Genomic DNA, 24955 nt, shown 5'->3' with positions numbered 1-24955 from the left:
GCATGCCTATTACTCTAACCTGCCTAGTTAACCTATTGTAATTAACCTAGTTAAGCTTTTAAATGTCACTTTAAGCTGAATAGAAGTATCTTGAAAAATATCGAGTAAAATATTTTTTTTACAGTCATCATGGCAACGATAAAATAAATCAGTTATTAGAAACGAGTTATTAAAACTATTATGTTTGAATCTTGAAAAAAAAATCTTCCCTCTATTAAACAGAAAAGAGGGAAAAAATAAACAGGGGGGCTAAAAATTCTGACTTAATAATCTGTTAAAAATAATAATCTATTTTTATTTAGGAAACAAGTATATGAAATTAATCTTATTTTGTTTAGCTGACTCCTGTGAGATTAATATATTATCTCAATTCATATACTGTATAATTCTCAATATTTCCAGAATTGTGCAGCAATAGATGATAAATATCTTGATGCTGCTTTAAGAAATCATTCTGATACAGTTGCTATGGCACTCTGAGAACTGCAGCGTCTCCATTAAATTTCTGATGGCCATGAAAGTTTAATACCCTTTAATGAATGTCAGAAGTTAAATGGAGATTATCGACACACTGAATAAAGTTCTTGCACATTTCAAACTCAAACTACAAAGACGCAAAGTTTGTGTTTACAAGCGCATCGGTAGGGTAACACACTGACTACTCTCATCCTCCTAAATTCAGTTCTTGATGACCCAGACAGACCCCAAGGCTTTTATAGGTAGTGACAAATAGAGAAACAGGAATACATTCAGCTGACGTGTGTCTAGCCAGATAATTCTCAGTTGTAAGTCCCTCTCACATGCTCTTATTTAATTATAATTTTGCACAGGCTTTTTTGCCCCAGCCATTCTGCAACACTGGCTGTTCACTTTAAATGTGATTTATCCAATATTAACTCTGAAATCTTATCCACGTGTCAGAAAGTGAGCTGTTTTTTTCATGTGGCGGAAAGGCTTGTGCCAACTTGGATACTAATCCACAGGCCAATGATTTGGAAATCATCATCACTACATATTAAGAAGCCGCCTAATAAAGCTAAAACTGAGGAGCCTAAGAACCTGATAGAAGGTTTTATTTGGCAAGTGAAATGGAAACCTATTTACGGCTTGCAACAGACGCAGTTGTGTGTGCATGCGAGTTAAATGAGCGGCTAATATTTAGATACACGTCTTAACTGATGTTTTTTTTTCTGTTTGCCTAACATGTTCCCATATCCTCTGGTAACTTATTTAGAATCAAAAGTGTGGCGCAGCGGTGGGACAGAAGGCAGCCAGAGGTTTCTGGTTTTGGAGCTGCCTCTTATGGGGTGACCCCGCTGGGACGTCGTGCATTCCGCTGGGTTAGAGAGCTGATCCAAAAACCACAGATAATAGAGAGGGAAGTCAGCATAGACTCGAATCAACTGAATATATGCATGTTGATGCATATTCATAACTCTGCCCTTTATGGTGATAAAAGCAGCTCATTTATACGCCTTTTATCGAATAAAAAAAAACCTTCGAGATGTTCCCAGAGGAAGGGAAAAAGGTCTGCATTGCCCACACAAGCAAACTATGGCTCAAACATTATCTGCTGGGCTCAAGATTCTGCATCCTGCCTCCAGGTCTCACGGGAGAATGCTGGAATCTCCAGCTCAATGATAGGGTTCCAATAAACAATGAATCACGCTGCTCTGAGCAAGCGTGAAAGAGAGCCGTGGCACAAAAAGAAAACCGTGTGTGATTTAATGGACATGGTGCAGAAGTATGGCACATTCCATAAGGCTGATCTGAAAAATATTTAGAAGAGAACTGCTAAAGTGTCTTCACACTCTGGGAAAAAAAAGAGAATAGGCCCGGGACAAGAGCGATTGAACAAGTAATGAGAATAACGCGTCAAAAGAAGAGTCAATGACGTCCCCTAAAAACAACTTTCCAGTAAGTATTGCACAGATGTGTCATTAAATATGTCATTCAGTGGTTTTGTTGTGACTTGTTTTGGTTTGAGTGGATGAAAACCTCAACTAATCTCAAACATTGAACTTAACAACCTTGAATTTAATTAATAATATCTAAATAATTTGTAGAAATTATGGATTTTTTATTATTTAGCATATCCTACACTTTTTCTACAATATTTTAAGACAAAGTATTTAAAATAATAAACAAATAACCCTCACTTCAGAAAAAAAACATACAGACGGATACGATTATATATTGGTAGCCTTGTAAAAGTCCAGCCTCCACTTGTTAAGTAGTATTCGTGGTTAACTTTGAGACTGAACAATACATCTTTTGCCAGCTGCAGCTGACTCAAATAAGACACTTAAGAGCAGGGCGTTTCACTTTAAATTCAGCTAACATGAAATTAAACGTCAAATTAAACACTATACAGCATCTGCACAGCTAGTGCAACTCCTATTTGCGACAACTTGTTTTCACACCATATAAGTCATATTGTACATGTAGAGTATGGCGGCAGGCACTTAACATTAGACGTCAACTGACCATATGGCACTGTATCATGTTTACTTCATCAGATTTAACACAAAAAAAGTAAGGCTCTGTATAATTAAAACAGACACAGCGTTGTTTGACAGGAAGAGAAGAAGAGTCAAGCTTACCCTAACAAACGAAGCGGTGCAATCCTCAGTCCTGGACCCAAAATATCCAGCTTATTTACGTTCTTTCTTCCTTGGCTTTCAATGCCTTCTCTCGACTTGGAGCTTCCTGGTGCTTTCTCTTCCTCGGGTAAAATGCCCTGTTCGAGGGGGAAGGGAAGAGAGGAAAAGTGTTTCGCTCAGTGATTCAGAAGCATGGTGTAAACGCCAGCCTTCCCTTTCTGACAACCAGCGTTAATTGCAGATCAGACTCGCCCACACACTCCAGACTCTCTCTATTCACTCTCTCCTGGAAGGAGCTGAGAGCAGGCTGTGAGATTGGAGTGCTATGAACAGCACAGTGGGAGATGCTCTAACCCCCACCCCGTGCAACACCAATCACCACCTCTGGAGCTCGACTTCACCACGGCTGACTTTATTTCACAAGAACGGCACAGGCACGGACAGACGCCCCTGGGACGATGCATACTGACAGTGAGGTGCAAGCGCGCCGTTTAGCATACGCTATAAATCTGATGTGTTATACCTGATGAAGTGTAAACTACAGTCTACAGCAAGCCTGGGGAAGAAATATTAAAAAGCGGCCCTCAGAAAACTTCTGAGCAATTCCAGCATTATAGATGTGACATTTGCAGTAAAAACTCTAAACATATATTCACATAGAAAGTATTTTTGTTAATTTTATATTGAAGCAACTGTTAATATTTTCCAAAAGAACCAACCACAGAGTTATGAGATCAGAAAAATATGAATCTGTAAACATTTTTTGTAATTTAAATGAGGAAAATAAACATGCGTAATGGATGTGACCAAAAAAGTTTGCGAGTTTACAGTATATAGCATACTTTGTAGAAATTTGCGAATTAAACTGCACAACCCAAAAGAAATAATGCTAATTAAAAGGAAAAGCTCACTACCGAACAAAAAATGTTGATTTTATTTTGTTTGACATTTTTTGCATTAATGAGGGAAAAGCTTCGTTATGGATGTGTTATCTCTCTGTTATGAAAATTCACACTTGTCAAATATAATAGTTTGAAAACACTGAAAGAGACATTTTTCTATATTTTTAAGTACTGTAAACTGCTTGCAGTCACAAAAAAAATTAAGAAACAGTTTGTCTATTTTGGTGAAAATAATTTTTTCATGGCACGGTTGATATTTGCATGGAATTGCATCCAAAAAAATTAGCAAGTTTCCAGTATACAGCATACTTTGTAGAAATTCTGTGAATTACACAGCACAACCCAAAAGAAACAATGCTAATCAAAAGGATAAGAGCCGGCTCACTACAGAACAAAAATCGTTGATTTTATTTTATTTGAAATTTTTCCATTAACGAGGGAAAAGCTTCATTATGAATGAGATACTTTTTCGTTATGAAAATTAGCACTTGTGTGACTTTAGTAAGTCAAAAATAATAGTTTGAAAACACTGAGAGACATTTTTCAATATTTTTAAAGTACTGTAAAATACTTGCTGTCACAAAAAATTGTAGAAACGGTTTCTCTATTTTGGTGAAAACTGAAAACCCAAACCCAAAAGAATTAATGCTAATCAAAAAGATAAGAGTCAGCTCACTATATAACAAAAATCGTTGATTTTATTTCATTAGACATTTTTGCATTAATAGAGGGAAAAACTTTATAGAATGTAGAAACGGTTTCTCTATTTTGGTGAAAACTTTTTTTTTTCATGGCAAGGTTGATATTTGAATGGAATAGCTCTTCTACAGCTCAAGTGTGCTCAGATCAAAAGCTGTACAACACACAAAGTCAGTTAGACAGATGATTAAAGTCCAGTGTTGACAGTAAAAAATGCTGGGTTCCACACAATTCCCAACACAAATCAATTAAGTAAACTTTTTACAAGTGGAACATAGAACTATTAAGTTGTTCCTATAAAAAAAACTCAAGAATTGTGTGGATTAAGCTTATTTTAAACAAGTAGTTTAAAAAAGCAGCAAAAATCTTTGATTAAGTGATGTTGAGTTTATCCTGGAAGTCCTATTCCATAATGATTATCTTCAATGCTATTAGCAGTGACTGTGCTTGAAAAATGAAGTGATTAAAGGAACATAAAATGTAAAATATATATATATATATATATATATATATATATATATATATATATATATATATATATATATATATATATGAGAAATAAGTATATATTTTTGTAAAACAAGCAATACAACTAGTGCAGTGAGTAAACGAAATAACACATCTTAAACAAAAGATGCTTTATTAACAGAGCACAGCAGGACACCATGCAGCTTCAAGTGTGATGTTGTGCTTTATCAGATTTGAAGAGGGCCATGTCGGGTGAACAGCATTCAGAATATTAAAAGAATTCCTTCGCTGACTAATTCATTGTCGAGTGTGTAAACTGAAAGCTATTGAGTTTCAGTGTGGTGTTTTCAGTGCTGACTTTGCACCCATGTTTAGTTTGGGCTTATTAAACTATAATGAAGTCGCACCGAAGGCTAGATGGAAAAAGTGTGATGGCATTATACACTTGACTGGGATATTAATTCTTTATAATGCATCGGCGGAGGGCAGCAAAACAAATTTAATTAAAACATATTTTAACATAGTTTGCAGCACTTCAGTGCTATACTTACAGTTCATGGGCTGATATCTCAGTCAGAGAGCATAGAGATCAAACCGTTAAATAGAACTAATGTTGGCAGCAAGGCAGAATAAAAGCCTGTCCTTCAGACATATACTTCTTATTCACTTATGGTTTTATATAAACTTGTGTCGTTTTTTATTATTAATTTATTTTTTTCATACCTGCCAATGGCCGGCAACTTGAGAAAATCTACTGGCCATGAATATTTTTATCCACCATGAAATTACATGTGCTTTATTGTTTTATTAAAAACAAGTAGGTCAAATTGGAGTGACATGTCTATTTACATGAGTAATAGCAGCATTATATTGCAGCGTTATATATAAGGTGTGATATTTGCAGTAAAATCTTAAAACACAGAATTCACAGAGAAAGTATATGTTAACACTGTATTGAATCATCTGTTTATATTTTCGAAAAAACAACTAACCACATAGTTATAGGAGCAGAAAAAAATATCAATCTGTAAACATTTTTAGATTTTAAATGAGGAACATGTGTTATGGATGTGACGGAAAAAGTTTACTGTATATAACTTTACTTTGTAGAAATTCTGTGAATTAAACTGCCTAACCCAAAACAACCCAAAATAATTAACGCTAATCGAAAGGAAAAGAGTCGGCTCACTATAGAACAAAAACAAATCATTTTATTTATTTATTTATTTTTTTGCATTTATGAGGAAAAAGATCCATGATGGATGTGACAGATGTGAAATTGGCACTTGTGTGATTTTAGTAAATCAATTATAATAGTTAAAACATTAACAGAGACATTTTTGAGTATTTTTAAAGCATGTAAAATACTTGCTTGCACAAAAAACGCAGAAACAGTTTCGATATTTTGGCGAAAACTTAATTTTTTTCATGGCAAGGTTGACATTTCCATAGAATTCCTCCACTATAAATAAATAAATATAAATAATTATATTATGGAATTATAAAGCATTTAATATTACTACTTTTTATTGTATATAAGAATTATTAAATTTTTGGTATTAATATTACTATTATTATTATTATATAACATACTCTTTTGTTGACAGCTGTAAACCCTTCTAATACAACGTATAAAGATGTTTACCTCACTGTAAATGATGCAGCGCATTAAATATTTATAGAATAGAGAATATGCATATTAATTTAGTTTCAATACAGCAGTTATACCACACCACGTTACAAGACACTGCTATTTATTTATAGTTACCGGCCAACTGGTAAGTGATGCAGTTTCATAAACGAATTGACGCTGATTTCTAACTCACATTTGCCTCTTGACAAGCATCTTTTTTCAGTCCTGCCACATTACATATTTTAATTTAACTTTAGAGTCTTTGACTACTATGGATTTATTGTTTGATATAATGTATTGTACTTATTATGTTGCTATATTGCAAACATTACTTTTTTGCAGATGGGATAATTACAACAGTGTAATTACAGATGTAAATACAGAAATTAATTATCTGTGTTACTGTATTTCATGTCTTTATAACAAATACAATGTGCTCAAATTCAAAACAAACACTAATACATATGTTCATTTTAGAACAAAACACTTGCTTTTCTATAAAACAATCTTTCGGTGCATCTTTAAAATTTTAAATATTTATCACTGAATTAACGGCAAGGGGCTATGTCCACTGATTTTAAGCTTCTTAAAAGCCAGCAAACAATCAGCAGACAAACATTCCTCCTGAGGTCATTTTCATGATTATGTACTGTGACCTGATTGTCTATCTCGTGTGCCTCGTAATTACAATGCCTTTCAGACACAAGCAATGAGCAATACTATGAACGCATTTAGCCTCTGACATTAGGACAACAGGTCAAGACATTGTGTTTTGCTTTTGTATTGATTTGATCAATTTTATATCTTTATCAATATGAATTATTTATAATAACACACCTAACACATTTTTTCTGAAGGTCAAAATGACATCTTGTAATGTAGCGTTTAAGGAAAGCCTAAGGCACTTTGCTGATAACTAAATGGCGGGCTACAGAGCCATTAACAGAGGCATGTGTAATCTTACAAGCACAAGTACTACACTCTCTGCATGTGGATGATTAGGTTGTTCCCTCACTGTGCATGTCCAAGTCAGCAGCTCTTGCAGAAAGAACACACAGCACAACAAAAAAAAAAAAGGATTTACAGTGAAACGATTGTGGCACAAAGGTAATGCATTTAAAGCACTGTTTGTTAATTAAATTTATTTTTTCCTGCTATAGTTTGTACTAAACTATTAAAGCTGGTTTGAATTAAGCCTTTATGAAGGTGCTGAGAATAACATCAAATCAGTTTTGCTTCAAACTATTCAGAATAAGAACTTTAGCTTACATTTGTTTGTTTGTTTGTTTAGAGAGAAGTCAAAACTGGGCATTTTATGACCCTAATGCTAATTAAATCAAATCCAATAATACTACAAATAAATTAAAATGAACTAAAAATTTTAATTGAATAACACTGCTGTAGTTTAATGGCCTTGCAGATGAGTCACAATGATGTACCACACAATATCTAGACCTCTCACTTGTTTGTAACAGAACCGCGTGACCCCACAAATAGCATTAAATCACAATTGAAAAGCTATTATAATATAATTGATGGGATCAATTTACACTTGTCTCAGTTTATTCACTAACATATAGTGTGACTCCAATAAATCTGAGACGGTTCACCAATATGACACTTATTGCTGTTATGTCAACTATACAAAACTTCTTAACAGACCAGCACCATCTCCATATCAGACAGAAAAATGTCCGAAATTACTTTAAAGTTAGTTTTAATAGATAAAAGACAAAGATATACGATAGATTGATAAAGTGATCGGACGTGCTTTAGTTACGGAGGCAATGCCCTACATTTCAACCCTGCAAACAGTGCGTGTTTAATGTGTATTAAAATGTAAAACATTTACTCATCACAAATTGCATCCTCTGACGTCTACGAAAATTGCGCTACCACTTCTAGTTGTCAGAACTAGTTTTGGTGCTTTAAACAACTGTGCTGTCCAAAAATCAAAGTTAGAATGAATTACATATATACAACGTGCTACTTTAACCAGACTGTCAACATGTTCAAAAGCAACACAATGAAACATTAGAATCAACAAAAATTCAATCGCATAAGTTCTGAAGGTAAACTAGCTCTATTCTCAAGTTGTGAACTTCTGCAGGTGACCCTTTCAGCCAATGAATCCTGAATATCCCTAAGTGAAAGCTTAACGGTTTCCAAAGTTAAGTATACACACAATTTCTTTACTTTAGCGCCATTATAAGCTATCGGTCTTTTTTCAATAGCTCCTCCAAAGACATTTAACAACGCCCGGGAAACAATGATGAGAGACTCGGCGCAACATTTGCCAAGTGTCAAAGTGAACTGAACCACGCACGAGCTCTTCTACAGAGAATTACGAGCACGATAAACAGTGTTGTCCTTCAGTCTGAAGGCGCGACTCGGGACAAAACACTTCGAGCTTGTTGCCGACCATTGAGACACGCACATGACAAACATGTTTAAGCTTCCCAAACGAATTGTAACGCGTTTAATTTGCGCTCATCCAATCTCACTCCACGACTCCCTCCTCTCTTCTCTCTCCCTCTCTCTGAGTCCGCTGCTGTGTAACATTGTTACTATTTTTGCGACTCACCTTTTTTCTCCGTGGTCCCCCTCGCTGTATATAGATACTGTGTATCAGTGACTCCCGTGGATACACTGTGACATAAATGTATTTTCAGTCACATTGACACACGGCTTCTATTTTCGGGAGCTGAGCTGACAAACTCAGAAGAAGCAGCAGTCGCTCTTGTCACAACATAAGCTCCTCCTCTAAATGACGAACACTAGACGGAGTCAACCTCATACGGCAAGCCGTTTTAACATATGTTATATAGGCCACTGTTACACTGTGTGTTACACTGTAACACTGTGTGTTACAATTAATAAGATCTGAAATTACCAGTTTTTTTTTTTAAGTTTTACTTGTAACTGCTCTGTTGTCACAAATAAGCCTACTAGTGGTTTTAAAATATCCCTACTGACAGTCTGTGTAAAATTAAGATTTACAATGTTTGTTTGCCGGTGCACATTGTAAGTCATTTTGCTGGTTTATACTTCTGCGTTGGGTGATCGGCGTGACCCATGGTGCCTGCCCTGCACGTAGCTGTGCATTTATACTTCATTGTGCTGTTTGTGTTGCTCTACAATAACATCTGCGAAAAGTTAACTGGCAGTAAGTTTTTATGTTCCTCTGTGTTGAGTTTTTTCAGGAGTATTTTGTTTTTTTCTGAACGAAGAAGCTAAAACTTGCTCATTTAGAGGCTCAAACTAGCGTGCAACAACTTTAATCATAAGGTGAACACAAAACAAACATTTCCATCTGGAGCTCCTTCACGGGACTTCACACTTGTAAACAGCTCTATCGGTCTTGCGGCTCTCAGCACTGCCCACGCTCATCATTGCTACCAAAACGACCAATCACGGTGCTTGTGCTAAGAGTCATTGCAACGTGTAGTTACATTTTTTGAGAGGTGTGCTTCAGCGTCGGCCACAGCGAGGGTTATGTGACTTTGTGAAGGCTGCACCGGACCATACGCAGATTGAAGTAGAAGTATAAATCAGCCTTTAAGTTGAACAATGAATCAGTGCAAGTTAAATCATTAAACAAAAATTGTTTGATAATCTTCAGTGAAAGTCTGACCATCTGATTCCAAGTTTGGAGTGGCAGTCCTTTTCAATTTAATGGCCACACCCCTCTTACCATTAGTTTGCTACAAGCCACACCTCCTACTCAACATTTAGTTTCAGGTGGAAGTATCAAGTATTGTTTCAGTATCAACATTCTGAAATAAAGGTCTCAGTAACTTACAGTTTACTTTAATTACTAGTGCATTCAAATGACTGGAATGTATTTCAGCTCTATTGTTGCATTATGAATAGGGCCAGACGGAATTTGCGGACATTTTTTGCTATTTCTGCGGAGAATTTTGGTAAAAATAAGCGGATTTCTGAAGAATTATTTTGGGAGTATCATTTACTCTAGTAAATAAACAAAATTAACGATGGGTTAAAAAATCTGCAGAAAAATCCTAATTATGGGCCTAATTATGACATACTAGAACCTATTTTTGAAATACTCTCACATTATAAATAACTCACTTTTCTTTTCTTTAGTCTTAGTCCCTTTTAGACCAAGTTTACAGAGCATGATTTTCATATTGCTCGGATTGCTTTTGTTTTCATACTGCATGACTATCCAGGGTAGCATTCAGGTGCTGCTGTGTTCATACTGATGGTTCTGTGACAAGAGAATACTGCATGGTGACAAATAATCGCAGACAACTCTGGCTAACAAATGTACATGTGAAGTGATAAAATCCCTCAAGATCATGTACAAGATTGTAAATGGTACCCTGCAAAAAAAATAAAAAATTTAAATAGGCAAATAGACCATTCAAATCTATGTAAATACTGATTTACAATAACATTTTAAGCAAAAAACAAAAAAGAAAAGAGTTGAAGGTCAATAAATAATTTAGCAAAGTACTGCTTCTGCGACTGATCAAGCAAATGTTTCTTTTTTTGTTCGTGTACCCGAACTCTCCACTGTCCTGTATACTGTTCACTCATTGGCTGATGGTCATCGCTCATGTGTTTTTCAGTCAGAAAACATTTACACAGCTTGATTTTGAATCACCAACAGGTCCTGATATGTTTAGCATGGCAAATATTTCACAGGCATCTGCGATTCTCTCTGATAGCAAAATTCAGAGTTAAAACCATGCAGCGTGAACTGGGAATTTATCAGGAAGAACATGCAAACTCCAGACAGAAAAACCTCCTGGTCCAGCCACGACTTGGACGATAAAGTCTAAAAAGGATACATGGCTGGGTTTAGGATTTGGGTGGAGGTAGACATTAAGAAAATACAATTATTGGGAAATTCAATAAATAATATAAATAATTTTGTTTAACTTCTGGTCGCAACCATATCTAATCTAGTTACAACTGACTTGTACTCGGTACCTTCTTGCCGTTAGGCAACAATACTAGCTACTGAAACACCATGTCAGCCAATAATCGAATGCTTGCATGCTTAAGTGACAATTTTTTACTACGTAAATCACAGATTTTGCAAAGAGATTCAAAAAATACTATAATTTATGACTCTTGCATGAAATAATCCAAATATATGTATTTGAGTTATAACTTGTGGTGAGAGATGGCACACGGACCCTTGAAGGCCAGAAGAGGTGCTGAAAGTTGTTGCAATGCACATGCATTGAAGGCCTGTTTAAAAAGTATACTTTAAATGGCTGTGTTTGACTGTGAGCAATGTCTACTTAAAACTTCAGTTTTAGTTCAGTATACATCGCAAGAGATGCAAATTAAGAGACCATACACAAGAGGAATAATACAGTTTTTGAACTCAGTTTACAAGGTGTCAACACTGAATCAGCCATTGTTTCAGTCTAAAACAAAACATAAGAACAAGTACAAACTCCTAAGAATGTAAAAATAGTAGACACAACTGTGAGCACTTGTATGAGGTGATTACAATCTATTTTAATCAGATACAAACATATTTTTGTAGCTCAAAAAATGTAGAGGGAAGAATGAATCAAAGAAATGAAGTGAATGTATAATTTAACTGAACTGTATGTGTACATTAAAAATTATACTTTGGACAAATAATTATCAGAACTCGTTAGTGTCTGATAAATAATTACTACTCTCTCTCTCTCTCTCTCTAACGTGTATATATATATATATATGTATGTATATAACTGCTACTACTGAGTCTTGAAGGTCTATCTTTTGGGTTTACACATATACAGATATAAGCACTAGCCTAATACAATACAAGTCAGACGTGAACCTGTAAAAAACACCTATTTGAATACACAGGCTACTTGTCCAGACATATCTAAACCACAGATCTATTTCCACAGAGTTTAATGGAAAAACTATATCAGTTTGTTTTGGGATTGTGGTCACCAGCAAAGAACAACTATTGTTGAGACTATCACTAATGCATTACTTTGTTAAAACTTAAAGTCATAAAACGGAAACTAGTTAGATTTAAGGGGGAAATGTGAAAGGGGCTTGCCATACAACGCCGCCTCCTCATCCTCCACCTCCTACTCTACTCGTGTCTCATCTACAGTTTAAAAACAAATATGATAAACTCGAGAACTGCGACTTAACCGTGATGAAAACTGCACGGAGGAAATCTAGCAGACACCGTCTTTTGTCATAAGTAAAAGCGGCTAAATTAAGCGAGTGCGAAACTTCAGGAGAGAGCGAGAGGAAACGGCTCACTAACCGCCACACCATGACATCACCGTGTTTAACAGTTTTAAAAAGCGAACAAACAACTCGAATAGTCACTTAAACATGCATGTCAGAGCAACGAGGAAGTGTAAAAGTTAATAAAAGCGTCACTGCCGAGTAAAATCCTCAAGTGCAGCGATTAGTCTCTGTTTGCTAAAAGCCCGTTACGTGCGGAGCAATTGTAATATTTATTATGGTCGTAAGACTGGCACTACCTTAGATACGATTGACGTAAGTTCTATAAAACAACAGTAACAATAGGGTCAGTGCTTTAGAAGTGACATCTTTCTCCTCCAATCGGATCCTGCGGCGTCGTGTAAGCATCCAATCAGAGAAAAGAGGCTGACTGCGTTTTACGTTGCATGTGGCTGTGTCACGTGTAGTTGTAGGATCTGTGGAAGAGGTGTGGTGCTGAACATGAGTTGTTTTGCTGGGACTTACAGAGAATTTGTATTACAACCGCTTTACAGCAGGTAAAAAGCGACACGCAGGACATCAAAGGAATTACATAAAAAACAGTTAAAACAATGCAAAACTGCGTAGAAAGGTTTATACAAGAATCAGTGATTCAGTTTCTTTTATTTGTGTGTGGTTATGTTTGGACTTTGTTGTTAGTAAACGGTGAGTGTCTTCACTTTCATAAATGTCTTATCCACTGGGTTTGTTACAATACTGTGACAGGACAATCAGGTAGGCTACATACTTGTTTTAAGCACACTGAGCTTCAAAAATTGTACCTGTACAGTGTACACAAATCTTGATGTATAAAACAAATATAAAACAATCTCTGATTTATACCGCTGTAAAAACTGGCAGCAATTTAGATTTCATAGTAAACATGTTTGTAGCATGAATACAATTTGATATTTTTACAGAATATTAAAATGTTAAGATAAAACTAACAAGTAGTTTCCTTGCTTATTCTTCCTGAGAATTAATAGGTTATAACGATCAATAATCTCCATATTGATATAGTACATTAATTAAAACAATTAGTTAAAAAAAAAAATTCTTGTAAGTGATTGTGAACAGATGTTTGTTAATGTGATTATTTAGAATACTTTTATTTCACAATTAACACACAAAGTCTATCAAAAGTTTGAATATAATAATAATAATATTTATTAATAATTAATTCATTCATTTTTCTTCAGCTTAGTCCCTTTATTAATCTGGGGTTGCCACCGCAGAATGAACCGCCAACTTATCCAGCATATGTTTTATACAGATGCCCTTCCAGCTGCAACCCAGTAATGGGAAACATTCATACACACTCATTCACACACACTACTGTCAATTTTATTCATTGATACATTTTCTTTTCGGCTTTGTCCCATTATTAATCTGGGGTCTCCACAGCGGAATCAACCGCCAACTTACCTAGAATAAATTTTACACTGTGGATGCCCTTCCAGCTGCAACCTGGTACTAGGAAACCTACAAGAACACTGGGTGAACATGCAATTTACCCAGCTTACCCAGCTGGGACTCCACCCAGCGACCTTCTTGCTGCAAGGCGACAGTGCTAACCACTGAGCCACCATGTCGCCCCTTTATTAATAATTATATTGCTAATATGATTGAAAAGGTCTCTTGCTCTCTTGCCACGTATGATTGTTTATGATTGTCAATGATACAACATAAATAATGTAAAATTAAATTTTTACTTTAAAATGACTACTTTGCTTACTTGTGATTATAGTTTCAGATATCATTCCAATATGCTGATTGGCTGATTATGTTCAATTAATATTGGAGTACAATCATTTATATATGTAGCCACTGTCACCTTTTGATTATTTGATTGTGTCCTTGATTAATATGAGTACTATTTATTTAGTTCCATTATTGAATTTTTATATAAAAATAAAAAAGAAATATAAAAGTTAGTAATCCATGATGAAATCCCTGATTATGTGTACTTCATGACTTCACATTTTTTCACTTTCTATTTGAAGCCTTGTAAAGCTGGAGCTGTACATAAAAATAGTCCCATCAGGGCTGGGCACATACTCCGGATCCCCTGTGCAAACACCCATTGGCACCAGAACCCTAACAAACCGCACTGAACACCAGCCACCTGTGGTCTACATATTAGCCGGAAAGTAACACATGTAGCTTTTTTCTTCCATCCAACTGAGTAAGTAACCAACTGTAAATTATTTTATTTAGCTGTTTTTAGATAATAATAATAATAATAATAATAATAATAATATAATTGCAAAATTTTAAATCTTACAAAAATTAGTTTTAAAATTATATATATATATATATATATATATATATATATATATATATATATATATATATATATATATATATATATATGTATAATCAAATTTACTTTGATTATGTGAAAAAATGAATTGCTAGTAAAACAGCCCACAATCAGAATGAGCTGTCCATTATTATGTTGTACATTAGTATAAATTATATTAAATATTATTTTTTAGGTATTTTGTTTAGAAATTATAAAAAATAGATTAATGTATAATTTCAGCATTAACAAACAAAACCTTTCATTATAAAGAGTTTTAACAAATTTTCAAAATGTAAAAAAAAAAAAAAAAACGTTTGAGATTTAAAATGCATAAGTAAAGGACCTTAAAATGTAAAAAGATGTTGTTGATTAATAATAGATAGATGTTAAGCTGTTGCCTTCTTTGCTTGCGCTAGCCTATTACTTACTTATCACAATCGGTCAGGTCATGTGTCAATAATTCATGCACAATCCCCTCCATCTCTGTGAAGTTGTGTGTCTCTCACCTGTCTGTAGAGATGATCGATCCCCTTCACAGAACCTGCTGCTCAGGCCTTCCCCAGGTGTGCCACTTTTACTTTCTTAATTCCCTTTTATCACATTAATTCTCTCTTCTCTTCTTCCTCCTCCACGTTCTCTCTATCTCTCTTGTGCTTTCTGTCTCTCTTTGCTTTCCTCAAAGCCAGACCAGCTGGCTTTGGACGGCTTTCTTCTTGCCCCTGTGAGGCCTGACTTCACACTCTCGTCCCTGGGTCTTTCTGCCGGAAGGGAGCTGGGCGACAGAAGTTTGAAGGGTAGGATCCCAGATGGACGCTGACACGCTGGGCATGCGTGTATGTGACAGGGCTTGGCTCAGGGGAGTGGTGGACCAGCCGCAGCTGTCACTCACAAATACTGAGTGTGTTAGATGTGTTTTGTCTTATTAGTATTGATAAAAGTGCAAAATTGTGCTGATCGGAGAACAACAATGGCTGACTATTCACAAGAGAAAGGGACGATATAAGGAATGATGCCCTGTTGGTTTGCTTTCTCATTGTAAAACTTTGCCAGCGATGGCACCAGTATTTTCAAGTGTAATTTTAATTGCCAGTAGAAGTCATGTTACATTAGCCACCAACATTTGAGGATGATTTCAAATCATACTGTAAGTTGCCATGAAGCTTCGCATTGAACATTTTCTTGGATAACTAAACGCAATCTTAGAATCATAACTGTCAGTTTGAAAACCTTGCCCCACTATACTTTTGATACCTTTTGGACATAGAAGGACCACTACACCTCTACTCAAATATGCCATGGAGGGGTATGCACATTTTTAGAAATAATGATGCATAATGATTGTTTGGAAACATGGGTTTACAGATCCCAATGTAAATGGGAGGATTTCCATGTTATCACAATGGCATTGATAATGTACTGTAGGGAAAATAAATAATTAATGACTTAGTAGAAAACCTACGTCGTTTGTGCATTATTTTCTAATAATTAAAGAGTTTTAGCTTTCGGCACCATAGAGAAGTTTATGGTTTGATGGTGTTTATGCTATGTCAGTGACAATCATAAGGCTTTTCAAACCAGACTTGACGCAACAGAAACCTTTAAGTACTAGCCATTCAGAAGCGCAGAATAGTGCACTGCACTTCCAACAAAATGTTAATATTTAAAATCTAATTAATACATATTAAACATCTTTTTTATTAAAAGTACATGCTGAGTGACTGATATTTGTCACTGTTTTAATGCTTTTTTAAACTTACAACCCCAAATCAGAAAAAGTTGGGACAGTATGGGAAAGGCAAAAAAAGAAAAAGAAAGTGGGGATTTTTAAATTTTCTTTGTCTAGTTTTCTGTGATGATGAAAAGCACATAGTAATTCTGGAGCACAATATGCTGCCTTCAAAAAGACATCTTTTCCAGAGACGCCCATGCATACAAGACAATGCAAAATCACATTCTGCACACATTACAAAGTCCTGGCTGCGGAAGATACTGGTACTTGACTGGCCTGCCTGCAGTCCTGACCTGTCTCCAATAGAGAATGTGTGGCACATTTTGAAGTGCAAAATGTGACAACCAAGACCCCATACTGTTGCCCACGTTAAGACTTGTTTGCAAGACGAATAAGACAAAATTACACCTGAAACACTTTATCATTTGGTGTCTTCAGTCACTAAACGTCTTTTAAGTGCTGTGAAAAGGAATGGCAACATCACAAAATGGTGTATGCTGTTCTGTTCCAACATTTTTGAAATGTGTTGCAAGAACCTAAATTGTAATACTTGCTTATTTGGAAAAACAAAACAATAAAAACCATGAGGAAGGCATTAAATAATGTTTGTTGTATTGTCTGCAATGAAATAGTAAAAGTAAATTTAGAAATCACTATTTCCTTTTTTATTTGCTTTTTCCATACTGTCCCGACTTTTTCTGATTAGGGGTTGTAGTTATTTTATTTTCAAGATCTGGGGTAAATTATCTGCTTCCACTTTTAGTATGGCAAAATATTTCACGTAAATTGGTTTTCAAACTCTCATTAGTAGCATTTAAGCCTGGATATAGCACATAATCAGCACCTGAGGTCATGTCATAGTACAGTAGTTTAATCACAGTGTCACAGAATTAGAAACTTCATGCTTCACTGTTGCAGATAGTTCAGACAAAAACTAAGATTGAAAAGATGCCTTTTATCTTGTTACACACCATCATGTCATATGTAGTTCAAGGTGTAAACACGTTACAGTCCCTGTGCAGCTGATACTTGATTTCTATTAGCTCATCTACAGTTGAGAGGAGGAGCTTACTAATAGGTTCCCAATTAATGCACATGAATAGTTTCACAAAGGTAGATTATGGTGTATTCATTCATTCATTCCACTTATTAATCCGGGGTCGCCACAGCAGAATGAACCGCCAACTTATCCAGCACATTTTTACAGCAGATGCTCTTCCAGCCGCAGCCCATCTCTGGGAAACATCCACACACTCGTTCATACACACACTCATACACTATGGACAATTTAGCCTACCCAATTCATCTGTACCACGTCTTTGGACTGTGGGGGAAACCGGAGCACCCGGAGGAAACCCACACGAACGCAGGGAGAACATGCAAACTCCACACAGAAACGCCAACTGAGCTGAGTCGAGGTTCCAACCAGCGACCCAGCGACCTTCTTGCTGTGAGGCAACAGCACTACCTACTGCGCCACTGCGTATGGTGCAATTTAATGATATTTTTTAGTAAGTTGTAAGTTTATTTGGAAAAAAAAAATCTAGCAGTGGCGCAGTAGGTAGCGTTGTTGCCTCACAGCAAGAAGGTCGCTGGTTCGAGCCTTGACTGGGTTAGTAGGCGTTTCTGTATGGAGTTTCCATGTTCTCGCTGCGTTCACGTAAGTTTCCTCCAGGTGCTGCGGTTTCCCCCATAGTCTAAAGACATGCGGTACAGGTGAATTGGGTAGGCTAAATTGTCCATAGTGTGTGTGTGTGGATTTTTCCCAGTGATAGTGGTTGCAGCTGGAAGGGCATCTGCTGCGTAAAAACGTGCTGGATAAGTTGGCGGTCATTCTGCTGTGGCGACCCCGGATTACTAAAGGGACTAAGCTGAAAATAAAATGAATGAATGAAAATTTTTTAGACTTTCTACTTCAAAAATTCATAAAGTTTTGCATTCAACAGCCGAATGTTTTATGCCAGCTGAAGTTAAGGTTTTGTATTGATAGGTCATAAAGACCCAGAGAATTGCAGTGTGGCTTATAAACCTTGCTCAAATAGAAGACAGCTGACATTTTCAGCATTGTACCAGACCACAAATAGCTTCAGACTGCTTAGATACTATGCCACCAATTAAAGGATCTTATAATATCACTCATAGAATAGACTATTAGAGCACCAAGTTAAGAGTTAGAATTCTGACTGAACTTTCCTGGAATCTAGTTTTTGACAACAGACTCATTGGACTAATAAACATATCAAAGGTCATCGATTTGACGTTATATTCTTGATTAGAATTCAATTGCAACTTGGACTAGCTAAAATAAACCAACATCTCCCTCACTTTCCACAGTTCTCGAACGATTCACAGAAAAAGTTTCTTGATGGGATGTGCACTTTAGAGAAAATTTTCATTTGTAAACACAATTTAAGTATGTTTTCACAAACAGACACTCACACACACAAAGAAAAAATCTTTAAAAATTAACAAATCTTTCAATCCACCAGAATTTAACCAAGCAAATACATAAGAGCATTCTATTGAAAAATTACTGCATAGATGATAGTGTTTCAACTTTTAAGAAGTTATTTACTGTAATCCTAACTGATTCAAAGAGTAGCTTCTCATTTCTTGAACAACCATGTCAGAAGACACATCCTGTGGTCATGAAAAAGATGCTAATCTTTTTCAGAATGCCAGATTACTGGCATGGATCAAGCAAAGAATATATCAAGTAGATTGCTGAAACTGCTAAAACTGGATTAAGAACCATCCAAAATGTTAAGGATATTGGAGAACCATATTGGCATATCAGGGTGTGCTGACAGCAAAAGATTTGACTGTATCTCACACATCCCATTCAATTCATGTTTATTTCTATAGCACTTTTACAATGTAGATTGTGCCAAAGCAGCTTAACATAGAAGTTCTAGTTAATTGAAACTTTCAGTCCAATTTCAGAGTTAAAGTTTAATTTAGTTAATTTCAGTTTGGTTTATTTTTCATAGCTGAAAGTCTAAACACTGAAGAGCAAATCCATCGATGCGCAAAACAATAAAACTTAAGCAATCGCTATTGTACTAAGTGAAAGCGCTTTTGTTGCATCTTCAATGACTTAACTGTGCTAAGGCCCGGAAGGTAAAATGCAATGTGATTGAGGGCTGCCGGGGGAGAGGGGAAGGGAGACAATTGCACCCTGGCATGGTTCAATGCAACCATGCCTAGTGTGAGTACACACTCAGTGGAAGAGAGGCGAATGAATTTGAATTTTTTAGGTCATGTATCATGCCTAGTGCCTACCATAAAAGCTTGTGAGGATGCAGATCAGGTCAGGTCTAGGTCCAGCAACATTATATACCCAAAGGTCAGCTGAATACCTGAATTTACTAAATGGCCAGGTTATTCCATCAATATCCATATTTCATCAATTTGTTTTCCCTGGTGGCATTGACATATTCCAGCAAGACACTGCAAGGATTCATCATGCTTAAATTGTGAAAGAGTACTGTAGTTCAAGAAGCATAATGAGACACAATTTTACACATGGATTGGCCACCACAGAGTCCAGACTGTAACCTGATTGAAAATCTTTGGGATATTTCGGAGAAGACTTTGCACAGTGGTCTCAATCCTGGATTATAGGTACAAGATCTTGGTGAAAATGTTATGCAAATCTGGATGGGAATAAATGTAGCTAAGCAGATGCAAATGAAACAATGCCAGAGCAAATACATACCATAATCAAAGATAAAGGTGATCAAGCTTAATATTTGTGTGTGAGACTTTTTATGAAGTCAGTGAAGTCAAAGTAGAAGAATTTCAATAAATTCAATTCGTGTTTACTTCTATAGCGCTTTTACAATGTAGATTTTGTCAAAGCAGCTTAACATAGAAGTTTTAGTAAATTGAAACAGTATACAGTAGTTCAGTTTTCAGATTTGAAGTTCAGAAATTTAGTTAAGTTCAGTGTGGTTTAAATTTCATTGCTGAATGTTCAAACACTGAAGAGCAAATCTATCGATGTCAGCTCCACAGGTCCCAACCAAGCAAGCCAGTGGCAACTGTGGCCAGAAACAAACTTACCAATTGACAAAAGTTATGGGAAATAAAACCATGAGAGAAACCAGTATCTGTTGCGGGCATGACCATTTCTCCTCTGGCCAAACTTGTGCAGAACTGCAGTCGAGGTGCCGGAGGCTGGAGATTGCTGGATGTCCATCGTGGACAACTGCAGGTGTGAGTAGGTAACCGGCGGGTGTTGAGGCTGGCCCACGGGATTAATGCAGAGACGCGTCTGTCACTGTGGTCTTTCAGGAATCAGTCTCATGCTCTCTGCTCCTCCATGACCACCACAGCATCAGCTCAGGATATGGCCTGGTCCAGGATTATGGATAACGTGGCATCATTTTTAGATTGTATCAATAGCACTGCATAATCTCGGAATAAGTATCTTCATGTGGAAAGAACTAAGTACACTTTTTTATACCACATTTATAAATTTAAAATTATATACAATTCTGTTAGGCCACATTTCAGTATTATTAAAGAGCCCATATTATGGGTTTTTGAAAATTCCCCTCCATGTAGTGTGTAACACAGCTCTAAGTGAAGTGAAGTATCCAGCTAAGGCTTAAATCTGTAAGAATACAGTGTTTAAAACTGTTGATTCATCTATAAAAGAGTCGATTCATAGTGCTTCAAACGAGTCGCCTTGATACCGACTCATTAGGTGTTTCGCCATGACGTACGAACGAAACAAAGTTTTTCACGTGCACGCGCAAACCCGGGAGATTTCAAACCTGAGGCCCCGCCCTCTGACGCAGTAACCCAGACACACACACACACACACCCACAAACACACGCACACAAACATGCCGGTCGATTGAAGTCACATTGCAGATGGATATATTGAGTCTCTACCCAAAGATGAAACCTCAGCATTATAGCCAAGCAGTTGGAAACTACTGGAAACTTCTGGAAGCTACATGCTACAAAGAATACTTCATCTGCGTTTGTTAAAGGAAGGATCAGTAACTTACTGATGGACATCAGGATGGGTTTCTTCCATTTCTCAAGTGTAAGTACGTGCGGTTAAAGTTGTTGCCTCGTTGACTCTAGCTTGCAAATGTATTTAGTTGTGTTTTGTTACTTGTAACCGAGTGTACTGTATCAGGTTAACTGGCTATATTCTCTTATCGCGTGCAAAGTCACGTTAAAAACGCGACGCGTGCTGCTTTGTTTATGGAGCTCCGTGGTAACGTTAGAGGTGTGCATACCCGCGGCTGTCCCCGCGCCAGATTTCTGCGGCGCGGGAATAAATTTCCGAATAAATCGCCGGAGCGGTCGGTAACGGGTTTGATTTGGGACGGGAGCGGGCTGCCTGAGAAAGAGAAAGATGTGTCTGCTTGGTGCTTGTGTGTTAGTGCACACGCGCGCGTATGAGAGAGAGAGAGAGAGAGAGAGCGAGCGAGCGAGCGAGCGAGAGCTTTATGCTTGGTGCTGTGTGTGTGTTTATACAGATTTTCGGTTTTGTTCTCCCCCGCTCTTTAGCGGGATCGGGCGCGGCGGGCAGAATACGGGGCGTGTTCTAAGGCTAAAACCTGGCGGGTGCGGGCGGAAGCGGGAGCGTTCTCGTCCGGAGGTGTGTGTGTGTGTTTGTGTGTGTGTGGCAGCTAAACTCCACGCCTACACTATCTAGCGTGTATGAACTGTGATTACTTTTTAAATTGCTGATTAGCTATTGGCCATTTCACTCTCTGACTGAAGGCAGTCGACCAATCGCGACAGACTGTCATCGGTCCAATCAGCGCAGATTAGCTTCGCGCTAAGGAGGGGTTTGGGAACAAATGAATCACTGAACGATTCATACAGGAGTCGCTGGGATAATTAGGTAAAAATAAATGCAGATTATAAGACCATGAAAGTGTTTTTTGACCTTGCATGCATATTAAACTGTTGTTGGAGACCCTTACAACCAAGATATGACCCTATTTCATGTATAATATGGGCTCTTTAATGAACATAAGTTATTATGAATATATATAAATCATAATATGTGAGCATATAATCAATAAAAACTGTAATATGAGTTTTCTATTTAACAAGTAACACAATCTAATTACACATACGTTTTTTTTTGGAATCTGATTACTTAAGTTTTACTTGTAACAGATGCATTGCTCACTGTTAATCCACCTAAGTTATTGCATAAATGGACCTTACAGTAATAATACCAAAAATGGTGTAAAATGGTAGTTCATTATTAGTTCATGATGCCTAATGAATTAAATAATGCTAATTAACCTAGCCAAACTAATAAAAGCTATTCCTTAAAGTCAAAAGTGAACTGTGCCCAGCCTTGTGGAAATGACTCAAAAGACAGAACCTTAAGGTATAGAATGATAAAATGAAGTGCAAAGGTATACATCAGAATGTCTCTGTGCATTAGATAACTTTGCAGAGGTTCTAAAAATACCCTGTGTCTCACAGTCTGGCTCTGTTCTCTCATTACCGCACGTAATTAACACTGAACATGCCCTGCCAGCACTGAGTAGCGCAGCACCGCACACAACTGTCACATACTCATGCATCTATGTAACATATCTAATCAAAACTTCCAAGTTTTCACCAACTACTTTCTCTCCCTTTGTTCACTATAAAGAAACTAATAGCTTGTAATTATACAGCTGACATTCTCACAACTTCTTATTTTCCCTTTTTTCCCCAGAAAAATTCAGTAGGTAAGGCGTCCTTAACATCATATCGGTTTCATCGACTCAGAGACAATAAAAGCTCGTTAATTTGCCCACCATTTGTTGAAGCTACTGTACAGCACCATTTATAAGAGAGAGCCATTTTGTATGAGCCGTAGAGAGTTCATTAAAAATTGAGCAAGGTCAGAAATGAAACCGTTCCTCCCATTTTTCATTCAGCCCTTAATATCAAGAATCATTTAATTAATCTCGCAAAATGGCCTCGTATTAATTCACTTTGACACATAGCTGTCAGATAACGTTACGAGAGATCTACTTGATAAACAAGATTGAAAATGAGTCACATCAATAGAAATTATTTCTTGTTAAACTATATGGCAAGGGTTTTTTCACACAGTGTTCTTAATCTCTGAACAAAATAGTTAAAATTACTGTAAAACTGCTAAACTGTTCCCTTAAGAATAGTATTTAAAAAAAAAATAAAAAAGACCCCATCATTTACTCATCCTCAAGTCATCGGTGAATATGCCTCTCAGATGAACACAATTGGAGTTATATTAAATAATTTTCTGGCTTCTCTCAGCTTTGTAATAGCAGTGAGAGGTGAGTTTTTGAAGCTCCAAAAAGTATATGTAAAAAAAATAATAATCCATAAGACGCCAGTGCTTCAAAGAAGGCCTTCTGAAGAAGGCAACAGGATTTTAAATAAAATATTAAAAACAATATTGCAGAATAGTTTTTTTTTTCATTGGGTATATATTTCTTGCACCATTGAAAAAAAGAATATATATTTATGTTGTTTGAAGTCTGCTAAAATATAGAAAATATAACTCCCTAATTTAATATAATCCCTATTTTCTCAGTTCTTTCAAGGTTTGTTACATTTTTACTGAATGGTTTCTTAAATGCATCCTATAGTGTGACATAGCATAAATAAAGAAAAACAACTCTTAATGATATACCAGTAGCTTGTGAGTGATTTATCTTCATTGTTAGATACTTCTCTTCATATAGTGCTATTTTATTTGAAATTAGAAAGAATATCTGTTGTTCTCCTTGTTGAATTCATGTTCAATAAATAAAGTCTCCAATGAAAAACAAATTTTTTAGTGTTTCTAACAAGTTAAATAGTATGTGAAAATTCTTAAACAAATCATAAGTCTTAGGGGTGCTGCTTCAGTCACATGCTCTTAATAAATTGAAATTGACCTACTTAAAATTTACATTAAGTGTCACACGAGAGGACATGGACTTCATTGACAAAATGAAAGAAGTCCTTATGTTTTTAGAAATATATGGTTAATTTTTTTTAGCGATTTACTAAAATAGCACTTTTAAAATCTGGCCTGAGGTTTTTATTAATCATTTCATTAATGACAGTCACACCGTATTGGACAATTTTGAGATTTTTTTTTTTTTTACAAGAGGTCCATGGAATACAAAGAAACCATTTACTGCATTTTAAGTGATGACAATACTAATTATATATGATGTCATAATTTTTCTCAAAAAACATATTTCTAAAGGTGCTGTTGACTGTTTAACAGAAAAAAATGCATGTGCAAAGAAAACTAAACCAATTAGTTTACAAGTCAAGTTATGTGAAAAAAAAAAAAAGACACAGGGAAAAGTATTGGACACATGAAGAAAGGGAAGCGTAGAAAGGCAGTGAAAAGACAGCATCTGAAATCTCTCAGTA

The 24955-nt window shown here is 36.2% G+C and overlaps 1 protein-coding gene and 1 long non-coding RNA gene across 37 annotated transcripts in view; one reads left to right on the top strand and one right to left on the bottom strand.

Moving 5' to 3' along the window:
* mef2aa (myocyte enhancer factor 2aa) overlaps positions 1–15592 on the bottom strand; it is a 169736-nt gene extending 154144 nt beyond the window's left edge. For 18 of the 36 annotated variants that reach the window (XM_087291526.1, XM_087291531.1, XM_087291535.1 and 15 more), the window contains exons 1-2: positions 15339–15592; positions 2604–2740 (exon numbers count right to left, since the gene is read on the bottom strand). The gene's annotated coding sequence lies outside the window, so the exon portion shown is untranslated. 36 annotated transcript variants of the gene reach the window in all.
* On the top strand, positions 12952–16282 carry LOC103909137 (uncharacterized). The gene is made up of 3 exons (XR_015514965.1): positions 12952–13045; positions 14531–14712; positions 15519–16282. It is a non-coding gene; the product is annotated as an uncharacterized LOC103909137 (long non-coding RNA).
* Positions 16283–24955: the final 8673 nt, after the last annotated feature.

This window comes from Danio rerio, chromosome 18 (genome assembly GCF_052040795.2).
Source record: "Danio rerio strain M-AB ecotype USA chromosome 18, GRCz13ab, whole genome shotgun sequence".
In the NCBI taxonomy this organism is placed as follows: Eukaryota; Metazoa; Chordata; class Actinopteri; order Cypriniformes; family Danionidae; genus Danio; species Danio rerio.
This window is presented reverse-complemented; position numbering and strand designations above follow the sequence as displayed.